The following is a 15,310-nucleotide window of genomic DNA, read 5'->3' as shown; positions in this document are numbered from 1 at the left end:
AGAGGAATGTCTAAGAGCTGTGGTTTATCAAAGAGTTTTTGAACTATAATTTTAGTTTGGTTAACTGTAGAACAGGAGCTGCCATTGACGTGAATGCGTCTTCTCCAGAAGCCTGTGGTAATTTGCGGGGTGTATTGTACTGAGTTCCTCAGCCATGGCTCGGAGGAGCACTTGTTAATGCAAGAGGCGCTGTGCTTCCTTTGTTGTGCTAATCAGGCACAGATGTGGGCACCCAAAACTGCGGGAAATCTCCAGAGAGAGTGAATCAACAGTCAATGACTAACACATATACAGAGAGAATGTTTATTTGTTTTTCTTTACTGTAATGCTTGTTTATACATGTTATGGACATTATATAAAAGGATAAAATACTTTTTCAGAAAAAAAATCAGGCCTTTTTGTAGCTACATAAAATCATACCAAGTCAAGTTTAAAACAACAGTAGGGGAGACCGGGCTGTCACAGAGGGAAGTTATCACAAGGGCTACATCTAACTATAAGGTTTCAAGTCAGAAGTCCAATACACAGATGCCCACCTGCACATGCATCGAGCACGAGTAAGTGTAATCGAGCTTAAAATCATGATTGTGCCCAGGAAACTGCAGATGTCAAGATTTATTGTGGAAAAGGAGTTACATTTTAGTCTGTTTCTCACCCAAAACCGTTTCTATCGATTCAGAAGACATGGATTAAACAACCTGAGTTGTATGGATTACAATTATGCTGCCTTTATGTCCTTTTTGGAGCTTGGAAGCGTTGGACCCCATTGCTTTGCATTGTATAGACAAAAACACCTCATATCTTAATCAAAATATCTTCTGTAAATAAACTGTAGAAGTTTGAGCCGGCATAAAGGTGAGTAAATGATGAGAGAATTATCAGTTTTGGGTGAACTATCCCTTTAAATGAAAATTATTTTTGTGTAATATAAAAATATATCTTCCAAACTAAAATTCCACAATCATAATTTTTTTGTAGTTGCTCTTTTGTAAACTTTAATTTTATAAAAGCAATTTTATATTTGTTTATTGCAATATATGGCCAATTTTGTATGTTAAATGTTTTATTCATTTCATGAATTGTGTTTCCTTACTGTCAACATTGTGCTGAAAAGCCAATAATCGGCTATTTAATGGTAGTTTCAATTGTGACTACTTAACCCTTATAGAATAACAACATAAACCACTGTTGGGGTATGTTGTCACAAAAGGTCAATGTGTGTTCGATGAACCGTATCTCTTTTCCTGGGCAATACCAGTGGAAATATTGAATAACTTTATTGAAGGCAAGACAATAACGTATGTGCTAATACAAAAATGTACTTTAAAAAATAAAATACCCTAAGAAATATTCACTAGAGTAAAAAGTGTGACAACAAATCCCTAAATGGATGGATAAAAATAAATAAATAAATAGTCAAGAATATTCATGTCATAAAGTTATAATTCTCATTAAAGGAAAGCTATTCTTCACAACATACTTACTTCCAAACATATTAAATGCATTTGGTGAAATCAGAAACATCTTTGCCTTTCCAGTCTCATGCTGGCGCTGTCGAGCAGGGCCCTGATGCCGCACTCCAGGTGGCACCTGGTCCCTCCTCTCTCTATTTGGAGTGTAGGTCCTTTTGTTTTCCAAACAAAAAAAGTGACTGAAATCTCGAAATCCAAACATACCAAAACCTTCATCACCCAGGAACCATCCCCCTTTATATCTGTCTTTTGTCTCAGGAGAATGTGAAAGCGTTCTGCCTCTCTCTTCTGGCGATGAGTTCAAGAGCAATGCACCACTGAGCGTTACGGTATTGAGAGCGAGATATGGAATCTCCCAAGGACTTTAATGGCTCCTGCTCAAGAGGGTCGTCTTCTCGGCACCCACCCGTGGCTTCCTGGGGCCAGGTGTAGATCAGGGGTGGGAGGTAGATCAGGGGTGGGAGGGCTTTTATAAGGAAGATGATTGTGTTGCTCTGATCCCTACACTAACACAACAGGCACACCGGTTGCCCGCTGGTCAAAACACTGAAGGCCTGTTCATTGAGATGAACTGCTAAGAAGTTTCATGGACATCAATCAACTATAACTACCTCCCCTATAAACTACGAAAACAGCGTTGATATGAAATTAGTTAATTTAGTAAACAGCATACTGTGTAAAGGCTAGGGTGTACTTTTGTGCCGATACGTGTCGCACACGGTTGAGCGCTCTAGCCTTTTAAAGTATACTCTTTTGAATGCAAAAAATAAATCCCAAATAAATAAGAAATGTGCATGAAATATTGTTTTGAGTTGAAATTGTTTTATTAAGAGACATTAAACTAGCACAACTATATATTGAAAAATGTACATACATCAACTTTAAGAAAGGAAACACGTTTATAAATGCAATACAAATGACTAATGTGTGTCAATAACTGTAACAATAACAATAACTTCCCTCATCTCGTTCCAAATTCCAATGTTTTATTACTTCTGTGGCACAATTGTAACGGGCTCTTAGGTCCCACCTAGTAGGGGAATACTACAACGTTACCCTGGAAGACCAAGAAGTGACAGGATCTTAGTCCCCACCCCCGGTGCTTTGAGTCTCAGTATACACAGTAAGTGTGTATATGTTTTAGCTTACCTATTGTATAATATACTGCAGGAATAAGAAGTGTGGGCTTCAGGCAATTAAGTGTCAACACGGTGGCTTCCTGAAAAATAAAAGTGATGCAAAGTAATAACTTAAGCTCACGTTCCCACCCCCCTAAAGCTAATAGTGTAAGTGAGACGTCCCTACTCCAAGGTAAGTTCCACAAATAATTATCAACTATATTACTTTTAACAATGAATAATTTATTCTCTCTTTTTAGGAAACTGGGAATTCTTCTGAAAAGGTTTGTTACAATTAAATGAAATAATGAAATAAAATAATAAAACAAATAACAGGTTCTCTGAATTTGTCTTACAACCTTTATGAGTCTTCAAGGCTTAACAATTTCAAACACTTTATATAACACCCCTCAGATATAAATTCTTTAAAATGAATTTTAATATCTGGACACGTAAATTAACTCACTAGTAACACTGGGTGTTATTAAACAAACTCAAATCAAAGACTCTTGTAGTACAATTCAAATGATTCACTTCAAATAACTCTGATGACTCTTAACTTCATTCAAATGACTCTTTTGAATCAACTTTATGATTCAGTTTCCATTTGACTCAGATTCACATCAAATAGTTCAAAATCACAGTTCAGGTTCATAATTCAGATAATAACTCAGTTCAGTTCAATCTAACTCAGTAAAATGTTCATATAGGTGTGTGTAAAGAACATTTGTACCAGATTGTAGCAACGATGACTTTGATGCGTCGACTTTGTGATGAACTTTCTGGCGCGGCTCAGTCACAGCATGCACGCAGCCCACTTGAATAGGGTCGATCCACAAAAACAAGAAAAACACTTCTTGAAAGCAAATTTTGATTGTCTGCAATTGTCAGACTCTTCTGAATGCCAAAAATACTCAGAAAAAGGGAAAAAATCACTCAGTGCAAAACTAACTCTTGTTCTAGCGCACTTACAAGTGCACTAAAGCAATTTGCGGGAAAACAACGTATCACGATCTATGACACGGTTCATAGATGACTCCAAAAATGCAGTATGATTCTACAAAAACTGAAATTCAGTATTACGCCAGAAACAACAATGTTCTGAATGAAACTCACGGCTTTAGCAACTCTCTTTCGTGCTCTCGGCCAGTCTCTAACACCGTTCTCCGTTCAATGGTGCAATCAACTGAACTTCTGCTTCAACTACGTCTTCAGTTTCACACGATCACGTCAATGTACACTTAACTCACAAAACTTAAACTGACTGTGTGCCTCTGTCGTCCTTTACATTTTCAGCAGAGAAAATGTCTACTTCTTACACAGCGATCACGGCATGTCTCTCTTCTCGCACAACGAGCGCAGCGCGACTGTCTTCTCCAACGTCCAAGGCGCGACTGACTTCTACTTCTCTCTCGGACACAATGTAGACAGCACCGCCCACCAAAATAAAAGTCCCTTAGAGAAAAATATATCACCGTTACACAATCATGTTATTTTTTCGATTTAAATTGTGGGTTTGGGACATTATGGTTAGGTTTAGGTTTACGCAGCGCCGTTTCTGACCATTTTGGCTCCGTAGGCGAGATCGCTGTTGTTGACAGGGGGTATCTGGTGACTTCTGTGGCGCTCTTGTGCAGCGACCTCACTACTGCCGCTCCCCTCTACAAGAACGTTGTCATCATTGGTTATCTTGTCGGTCATTGGTCCTTACACGTTGGCGCCCCCCCAGCTGATGGCGCCCTAGTGTGTCTATGCCTAGAAACTGCCCTGGGTTTACATTTGGGTCAGGGGTTAAACTTAGGAAAAATCATAATAACATCATTCGTTGAGAGTAAAAGTTGTATGTTTTTGTACAAGCCAATCTTGTTATATTATTACGACTTAAGATCAGGTTGGTCTGGCACCTATGCCTAACTTGGGTTCGATGTGCACACTTTTTCTACACTTTTCTCTATTGAACACCTCATCCAAATGGTTAAAAATTCCATCAAGCATTACCACCACTGATGGCAAAACTAATATCAACTGTGACGATTTGTGTCATACTGCTTGGAGTAACAAAATCTTCATTCAAGGGAAAAACCGCAAAACTAAAGTCTAATCTCAACACATCCTATTGTGAACGCATGAGCCACCTTTAAAAGAAACCCTTCACTTTATCCCGCAACAATGATTGACAAGGGAAAATCTGAGAGCTAAGAGGCCGGCTCAGCGCTCCCCCAGTGTCCTCAGAAACTATGAGAAGCTCTTAATCAGACCAAACAATGCAAGCTCCAGCTCCCGATTTCTTTAATGGTCTGATCTAATAAGATGAAGAGAACTTTGAGCCGATCCCCCTGGATTACCTCTGAAGATAGTCCACAGCAGGGAGCCCTGAAGAAGAACCCTGGATACTCCTTAATTTAAACCGGGGATGTCGACCCTTTGAACCCCACAATGCTGGTCCACAAAAGGGGTGGTGGACTTAACAAAGGATGGTATGACAATGTCAGACAGTGGCTTAATGTCTTCATAAGACACCTTCTTAATGAAAAGAAATATTAGGAATCTGTCAGAAGCAGTTGGAATGAATTGATTCTTGCCCTCTTCCAAAGCACATCATGGAGCTAATATTCAGCAGCTTGTGTTGATTAATTAAAACAGTCAATTTGTGTGTGTGTGTGTGTGGGGGGGGGGGGGGGCAGGTTTAAGTGGTTTACGAGGACTTCGTTTTAAGGTTACAAACTGGTAATTACAAGGGTATTATGCTATAAATGTGGTTTATGAGGACATTTCTAGTGTCCCCATAATTCAAATCACTTAAAAAACATACTAAACAATGTTTTATTGAAAATGTATAAACGCAGAAAGTTTTTTGTGAGGGTTAGGTTTAGGGGTAGGATTAGAGTTAGGGGACAGAATCTATAGTTCGTACAGTATAAAAATCATTATGTCTGTGGAGAGTCCTCATAATGATAGCTGCACCAACATGTGTGTGTGTGCGTGTGTGTGTGTGTGTGTGTGTTTGTTTTTTGTTTTTTGGCTTGAACTTCCAGCTTCAGCTGTAATTGCGTCTTTGATTCTACCTTAGAAAACAAATTCAGTCTTGAACATTGCATGTCTCAAAAGCCTTGAAAGTGTATGTTGGGATTTCTAAAACACGGCAAACGTGTTCAACCATAGATAGCCCGAAAAGGGCAGTTTCTCTGAGATCTGAGAAGATCCTGAAAGATCTAGTTACATATAATTCCATCTATGTTATTTCTCCTCGCGCATGCCTTTATCCCTTTAGCACAAGCTTTATGAACATAAACAACAACCTCAGGGTTACTGCCTGGGCGCTCTGTTTCTGTTTTTCTGTTGTAATCAATACTCCACCAAATATGGTTTAGTTTCCATGGAGATAACATCTATCGCAATTGGACATAATCCTCAAAAGAAAGGCAATCAGATGAAAAGCTTGTCAGGGTGGATCAAAATACACATGGGTTCTCCCGAGACCATCGCAGCTCAACTTGTATTTATGGAACATAATTTCTTTATTCTTTCATATGTGCAAAGTTTATCAAAGAGCTATCCTGCTTAGGCAATGCTTGGAAGAGTAATTCTGCAGAATAAATCAGACATGCACAAAAATGTGTGCCTGTGTACTGAAATACACTATATTCCTCATAATAAATACTCATAGAGTTACAAAAAAGTGTATGTAAGTACCTGTCATGGTTATGTCTCTTTAGACTCCTCCACTTGTGTCATAAAGACTTGTGTCTGGAGTGAGAGTGTGAATTGCCTCATGATGAGAGCTGTTACACTCATACAATGGATTGTTGTTTTAATGAGACAATGATACATTAACCTAATTCACTCTCATGGAATTATCTAAAAAAATAGATAGATGGATGTCCAGTTCAATAAATGAACTTCAATTGGTTCAAAATGCAGCTGCCAGAGTGCTGACAAGAACTAAGAAATATGATCATATTAGCCCAATTTGATCATCGTTACATTGGCTACCCAAATAAATTTTGTATTAATTTTAAAATTCTGTTAACTACATACAAAGCTTTGAATGGTCTAGCTCCACAGTACTTAAGTGACCTTCTGACACGCTATATTCTGTCACGTACATTGCGATCACAAAATTCTGGCTTGTTAATAATTCCAAGAGGTAGCTCCTTTTCATACTTGGCTCCTAAACTATGGAATAGTCTCCCTTACACTGTTCGGGATGCAGACACACTCACTCAATTTATCCTTCAACTCACAATTAGGCTGCTTTAGTTAGCTCTGCCAGAACCAGAAACATTTATCATGATCTATGACTCTGCATAAAATTGAATGGCATCTACGCTAATATTATTCTATTTGTTTCCATGTCTCAACCTCAGGATTCATATCTCGAGGTTACCAGAGCTGGCCAGATCCAGCTCTGTTCCTGCTTGGTGTCGGACTCCACTGCTACGTGTCACTGAAAGATGACAACAAACTACAGCTGGTGGCAGCCAGACATCACTTCAGTCTTTTACGATGGACTTCAGAGGATGAACTGATGGCAACTCCAACTGTAAGTCATGGGATACTTAATATGCCACTACCTGAACCTTGGATTTAGGATGGAACCCACCAAACCTCACCGAAATGACCTGCAGATTGAACTGCGATGCACCTCATTGATCTCTGACTACATCACCTTTGTCTATTGATGGACTACACTCTTGAAATGGAATACATAGACTATAATTTAATTGCCAACTTAAGCCTTCATCAGCCAACTAACAAAGGACAATGCATCTATGTGAACTGCTGCAGTTAATCCAGGATGGACTTCAAAGACATTAGTCATTAATCATAGTTCATAAAAAATCTTTTCTTTTTATTTTCAAAACAATGGACCTTAACGCTTACTTAATTTACAAATTTAAAACCATGACTTGCACTGCACATAATTAAGTAATATTGGCATTATATTCATGTTTTTTAGCCAGAGGGGAACTGGCTCCCACAGTGATCCTGGTTTCTCCCAAGGTTATTTTTCTCCATTAACCAACATCTTATGGAGTTTTGTGTTCCTTGCCACAGTCACCTTCAGCTTGCTCAGTGGGGTTCTAAATACAATTATTATTTAATTATTTAATTTCTATACACATTTTACAATCATATTTAATCAAACTACACAATGATCACTGTAAGACATTACAGATAGTACAGTTTCATTTTTTTTATTAATGCATGATTTCCTGTAAAGCTGCTTTGGAACGATGTTTGTTGTGAAAAGCACAATACAAATAAAAATGACTTGACTTGACTTAATCATTAACTAACCTAGCCCCTACCCTGACACATACATAAATCAGATGTGAACTTCTATCTAAAGGTTTGCTGACATGGAGGACTAGGTTAAAATCCTCATATAAGTGCATTTTAAATGTTGCCCTCAATGGCACCAATGTGAAGTGATATAACAGATACAGTAGATAGATAGATAGATAGATAGATAGATAGATAGATAGATAGATAGATAGATAGATAGATAGATAGAAAGAAAAGCGCAAGAGAGAAAGTCTACATTTTAATTTTCCCGTCAATTTGAGTCTATGACATTTTTTGATTGCCCGCAATGGGAAAACTTAAAGGGATAGTCCACCCAAAAATGAAAATTCTCTCATTATTTACTCACTTTCATTGCATCCCAGATGTGTATGACTTTCTCTCTCCTGCTGAACAAAGAATATTTCAGCTCTGTAGGTAAAAAAAAATCCAAGTGAATGGTGACCAGGACTTTGAAGCTCCAAAAATCACAATAAAGGCAGCATAAAAGTAAACTATATTACTACAGTTGTTTAATATAGGTATTTAGAAGCGATGTAATCACTTTGGGGGAGAAACAGATCAATATTTCAATCCTTTTTTACTATAAATCTCCACTTTCACTTTCAGAATGTGAAAATGGAGATATATAGTAAAGAAGGACTTAAATATGTATCTGTTTCTCACTCACACCTATCATGTCTCTTCTGAAGATATAGATTTAACCATTGGAGTATGGATTACTTTTATGCTGCCTTTATGTGACTTTTGGAGCTTGAAAGGTCTGGTCACCATTCACTTGCATTGTATGGACTTACAGAGCTGAGATATTCTTCTAAAAATCTTTGTTTTGTGTTCAGCAGAAGAAAGAAAGTCATACACATCTGGGATGGCATGAGGGTGAGTAAATGATGAGAGAATTTTCATTTTTGGGTGAACTATCCCTTTAAATCTGGTCAGTTAGAAATGACAGCACACTAACTCAAACTGTCTGAATCTCTGTACCAAGTTTGTACCAAGGAACATGAAATCTGTAGGAGTTATAAATAATCATTTTTCTGATCTGGAAAACACCTAAACCATTTCTATAGAATAACAGTATTATGGCTTTGTCAAGCCAATATAATAAAGAAGTATAAAATTATGAAGTATAATAAAGTAGTTAAAAAATAAAAATAGACAGCACACCTAATCCTGAAATTGTCTACAATTAAATAAGTTTGAATAACCTCTGTATGTTAAGTAGTTCAAGCTGAATTAATTGCTGAAAATCAATAGAAAAAAGAGAAACAAGAAGAAGAAGAAGAAGAAGAAGAAAAAGAGAGGGAATTTTAATGCAGTGCTCACCTTGAAAACATTATAATTACAGCAAAGACTGCAGGTGAATTGCCTGAAAATATTTGACACTTATCAATGTGACAACACTTAAGAAATCATTCACATATTCTGTCAGATTCATCAAAAGTGATGAGTTCAGAGAAGGTTCAGCTAGAGTGCACTCTTCTCTAATGCAGAGAGAAGGAAAAAGAAAAGCAAAGAAGAACAGAAGATGAACCCAGGGAAAACAGTGGCTGACGGGATATCCATCTCTGTAAAAACAGCTGGGTGTGGGACCCTCGCAGAATATGTTTTGGCAGCACAAGTCAACTTGCATTACAAAGTATACCTCTCTGTCACACCATTGTCTAGCCCGGTCTGGCTAATAATTAACACAAACAGGAGATAATAGCCCAGGACCAACAAGTGTTACAGTTAATGAGCGACCAGCCCCACCTTGCATTCGCATGGCTGCTACCCTGGCTAATTATTCACACCACTGTCTCCCCTATCACAGGCATCTGTGGGCTCGCTCATTAGCATAGTTATGCAAGTATCAATACTTTCAAACTCTTCCAAAGGCCCTCCAGCTGGCCGAAGCAGAGGAGTCATCCAGCATATCTCTAATATAAACAGATAAGAAGGAGGTGGGGAGGACAAGGAGAATGTTGCTGTTGATTTGTTGCCAGCAAGCTCCCTTTTGTGGCGGGAATGTAGCGCTGAGATGCAATGAATGGTTTGTTGCCATTGACTTTGCAATGCAATTGGGTACTAAGTTGATCCCCACTTAAGTACAAGACTATAGATTTAATTATACACCGTATATAGATGGCTTACTGAAGGCTTGAAGCATTACTGGGTAGAGATTAAATCTAGCCATTGATAGTTTTGTTTACTGTGTTTTATGGCCTGTGTGGGGACAATCAAAACAGTGTCATTTTATAGACTAGCTTATACCAAATTGTACACAGAATAAGTGTACAGTAACTGCATTTTGAAAAACGGAATAAGTATTTAAGGCTTTAGAAGTGTGTGCAGAGGTGGAATGAGACTGCAATCTTGCAAAGTCATTTTGAAGTGTAAAGTCTAGGGTATACTTAATTTTTTGTGCTTAGCCTGTCAAAGTATATTCTTTTGACTTCGAGCCCATAGGGAAATGTTCGACATATGCGTACTATGACTGCTTTGTGATACTCTCTTAGTTCAGTCAACAGCAGGCGCACATGCAGATGATGCATACGTATGCAGGCTGTCCGCATATCTGGGCTGTACGTGGACAGCACGAGTGTATTGTGATGATGATGAAATTTGCACCACGTGCACAGCGCGTGAGATGTACTATAGCTACATGCTGAGGTCCAATGTATACTTCGGCCTTAAAGGCTAGGGTATATTTTGTTTTTCTACGTGCCCTTACGTCTCGCGCACAGTCGAGCTCTCTAGCCTGTGATGCTCTTTAGTACAATGACAGGCACGTGTGCTGACGACACGGATGACGCACACACACGGACTGTCCGCATGTCCGAAATGTGAAGCTCATAATTTTATAAAAGCAATTACATTCATTCTTCTGTTGAAAGTTGTGTATTATTTGAGCTGTGAAGTTGTTTAAATTACAGTTTTTACAGTCGTTTTAAGGTTTTATCATTTTACACTGTCACCATTGCAACAAAGTGGTAAAAGTGGATATAAATTCACACAGAAATTATTAGTGATTTTAATGCACTAAAATCATGTTAACACGCATATTGTTTACATCTTGTGACTACACTTTTGAAACAGTGAGTATTTTAACATTTACGGATTGGCCCCATTCACTTTCATTGTAAGTGCCTCACTGGAACCCAGATTTTTGAAATGTAAAAGAAAAGGAGGGCAGGTCGAAATAAATGTTTGTGGTAATCAACATTATGCCACAAATGCTATCGATTGAGCTTAACTTGTATTCAACCTATACCATTAAATGCCTAGAGTATACTTAATTTTTTTGACTGCCGTTACATCTTGCGCATGGTTGAGCGCTCTAGCACTTCAAAGTATACTTTTTTGACTGCAAACCCAAACGGATGCATTTGACGCATTCGCACAATGCATGTTTTTTCACGTGCCCTTACATCTTACATTAAGCACAGTCGAGCAACATTTCGAAAACCGAAGTATACTTTGTCCTTAAAGGCACTCTAACTTTTCAAAGTATGCTCTTTTGACCGCAAACCTATTCAGATGCGTTTGACGCTCAATGTCTGCGTTGTGATACTCTTTAGTACAGTCAACGGCAGGTGCAATTGAAGATGACGCAGATGGCGCACAGATGTGGAATGTCCGCGTGTCTGGAAAAACTGGGCTGCACATGAATAGTCCGTGCGTACTGAGCTGATGACGAAACTCGCATCACGTGCACTGTGCGCAAGACGTAGCGGCACGCATAAAACCGAAGTATACTTTGGCCTGTATACAGTAACGTTAAGCCGGCCTCTTGCACAAGCTATTGCTTGTTATTTAAGCACCTTGTTGCCCAACCCTGGTAACGGTAGTGAACTTTGTACCCACCTGCATCCCATTAGCCCAAACAACTGGGTAGAATAAAGTAGTATAAACATCAACACTGGGCGCAATAACATTTTATCAGCATGCACGTGACTTGCTAGCTGCTCCCCAGATGGAAGTGAATGGAGAAAAACTCAATATCGTGCAGTAAATATGTAGTGTTTTCAAGCCGTGGATTCCTCACATAGTTGAGAGTGATGTCAAATTATTTATTTCTGAGGTCTTTGGTGTTCTTCCCAGTGTGCTGCAATCTCAGCTGTGAGTTTGCAGCAATCTATCAAGTCATTACCTTGTTTTACAGCTTCCATTTTACCTGTGTTTATTTGCGTACTTTGGTACTTGATGATCTGTTAAATCTGCTTTGTGGGCAACAAGTGTGCAAAGACATGTTATTGTTTTAAAGACACTAAAAGTTGGGGGCCGGGGTATCTCAGCGAGTATTGATGCTGACTACCACCCCTGGAGTTGCAAGTTCGAATCCAGGGTGTGCTGAGTGACTCCAGCCAGGTCTCCTAAGCAACCAAATTGGCCCGGTTGCTAGGGAATGTAGAGTCACATGGGATAAACTCCTCGTGGTCAAAATTAGTGGTTCTTGCTCTCAATGAGGCGCGTGGTAAGTCGTGCATGGATCGCGGAGAGTAGCATGAGCCTCCACATGCGGAGTCTCCGTGGTGTAATGCACAACGAGCCACGTGATAAGATACGCAGACTGACTGTCTCAGAAGCGGAGGCAGCTGAGACTTGTCCTCCGCCACCCGGACAAAATAAAAAAAAGACACTAAAAGTTATTTCTATTCACATAATTATATTTCTGTGTACAAAGCCCTGGTATATTCTGTATATATTAGTGTATTAGATATACTACAGTTTTGTACTCAAAAATATAATGAAGCAATGTGAAAATGGAAGAAATGTGTCTCTATCCTAGTGAATAATTAATATAGTGAAATAATGTGTGTACCTGATTAGCCTGGTCAAGCAAAGCTTTTGGGAGAGAGTTCTTTTGAGGGGATGGTTAGAAGTGGATCTGCAGGGCAACAGAGGAGCTCCAGATAATAGGCTTTAATGGGGTATTCACATTCAGCTGGCTACAACAAAGACCAGGCAGTGGGACTTTGGAGAGGGGGCAATTGTTACTCCAGTGGCCTTGGAGACATATAAGCTGAGGACGATGGTGGGGGGAAACATGGCATTGTTGAACAGAATGTCAGCAGTATTTGAGGAGGCCAGAGGACCAGGTTAGACAGAGTGATAGAGAAACCACGAGATGGACAGTGAGAAGGAATGAGAGACAAGAGGAGACTGAGGAGACTGTGAGGGTTTCAGTATGCAGGATCTCTCTTTTATACCTCCAAAGCACCAGCAAGTAGCAGAAAGGCAGCCATGTGGCCCACCGTGCCATTGGACTTGTACATAAAGAGCTGGAGGGTGGCAGTGGACACTGAGAAGCATGGCAGCAGCACACTCGCTCTTGGCCAGGACTGGTTCAGTCTGTAAATAGTTTCTACACCATGTTAAAACATTCTTTGCTGTTAAACTATTAAAATCTATTTACATTAGCCTATTATTGTGGTGTTTATTTTTTGTGAATAGTAGCCTAAGAAATACTGAACAATTTTTGGGAATATAAGTAGGCTATACATATTTTGGGAGTATAAATATATAAACTATTTGGACAGGTGTTGTACTGTAAGTGATTTAAGTAATATTTTTGTCATGAAGTTAGGAATGTTAAAACTTTAATGAGATCAAAATGATTTGTTTGATCTTCCTTATCAGTCGCATGCGCGTCAAATTGACGTACTTTTGATGGCTGGCAGTGGCTCTGCTCGGAGAAAGTGGACTTGACCGCGGGGCTCTCTATATGCCACAGACCGGTGATGAATGAGGGAAGCGGGGATCATTTCAAACAAGTCTTCCCGTCAGATCCGTAAGCACTCAGATCCCACTTTCTCAGCACTGAGCTTCAATTCATTACGACACCTGCGCTGTCCTGGCAACTTGTCCATCAATGTTTTTGTAATCTCCACATAAAATAGGGTTAACGCCTGCAACACGTCATTTATTTCCACGATGACAATGTGCTCACTTGTCCTTATCTCAGAAAAGAAAAGAAATTAAAAACCGCGCGAAGTCTCCCAAAGACTCTTCTGACATCGGCAACTAATAAATCACTTACCCGCGCATTGTGACGTCACGACTAATAGGATTAGCGGGAAAGGTAGCACAATGATGTAATTAAGGAAATGTGTCATTTACAGTTGTTAAATACAACGAGGGACTTCATGCCTAATTGGTTTTCCCTGCTCATTTACGATGCAATAAATCTTTAGTGTTATTTAGGAGTTATTTAGGAGTTATTTAGTCACTCTATTTACCAGATTAGCCCAGTGTGTGATTAAATTAGTTAAAAAAAAAAATATTTAATAAAAAATAATGTACAAATATTAAGTAATATCTATCTATCTATCTATCTATCTATCTATCTATCTATCTATCTATCTGTCTGTCTGTCTGTCTGTCTATCTATCATCTGTCTATCTATCTATCTATCTATCTATCTATCTATCTATCTATCTATCTATCTATCTATCTGTCTGTCTGTCTGTCTGTCTGTCTATCTATCATCTGTCTATCTATCTATCTATCTATCTGTCTGTCTGTCTGTCTGTCTGTTTATCTATCATCTATCTATCTATCTATCTATCTATCTATCTATCTGTCTGTCTGTCTGTCTGTCTGTCTGTTTATCTATCATCTATCTATCTATCTATCTATCTATCTATCTATCTATCTATCTATATGTCTGTCTGTCTGTCTGTTTATCTATCATCTATCTATCTATCTATCTATCTATCTATCTATCTATCTATCTATCTATCTATCTATCTGTCTGTCTGTCTGTCTGTCTGTCTGTTTATCTATCATCTATCTATCTATCTATCTATCTATCTGTCTGTCTGTCTGTCTGTTTATCTATCATCTATCTATCTATCTATCTATCTATCTATCTATCTATCTATCTATCTATCTATCTATCTATATGTCTGTCTGTCTGTCTGTTTATCTATCATCTATCTATCTATCTATCTATCTGTCTATCTATCTATCTATCTATCTATCTGTCTGTCTGTCTGTCTGTCTGTCTGTTTATCTATCATCTATCTATCTATCTATCTATCTATCTATCTATCTATCTATCTATCTATCTATCTATATGTCTGTCTGTCTGTCTGTCTATCTATCATCTGTCTATCTATCTATCTATCTATCTATCTATCTATCTGTCTGTCTGTCTGTCTGTCTGTCTGTCTGTTTATCTATCATCTATCTATCTATCTATCTATCTATCTATCTATCTATCTATATGTCTATCTGTCTGTCTATCTATCTATCTATCTATATGTCTGTCTGTCTGTCTGTCTATCTATCTATCTATCTATCTATCTATCTATCTATCTATCTATCTATATGTCTGTCTGTCTGTCTGTCTGTCTATCTATCTATCTATCTATCTATATGTCTGTCTGTCTGTCTGTCTGTCTATCTATCTATCTATGTCTGTCTGTC

This window comes from Myxocyprinus asiaticus, chromosome 38, assembly GCF_019703515.2.
Source record: "Myxocyprinus asiaticus isolate MX2 ecotype Aquarium Trade chromosome 38, UBuf_Myxa_2, whole genome shotgun sequence".
Lineage (NCBI taxonomy): Eukaryota > Metazoa > Chordata > Actinopteri > Cypriniformes > Catostomidae > Myxocyprinus > Myxocyprinus asiaticus.
Note: the sequence above shows the minus strand (reverse complement) of the source record.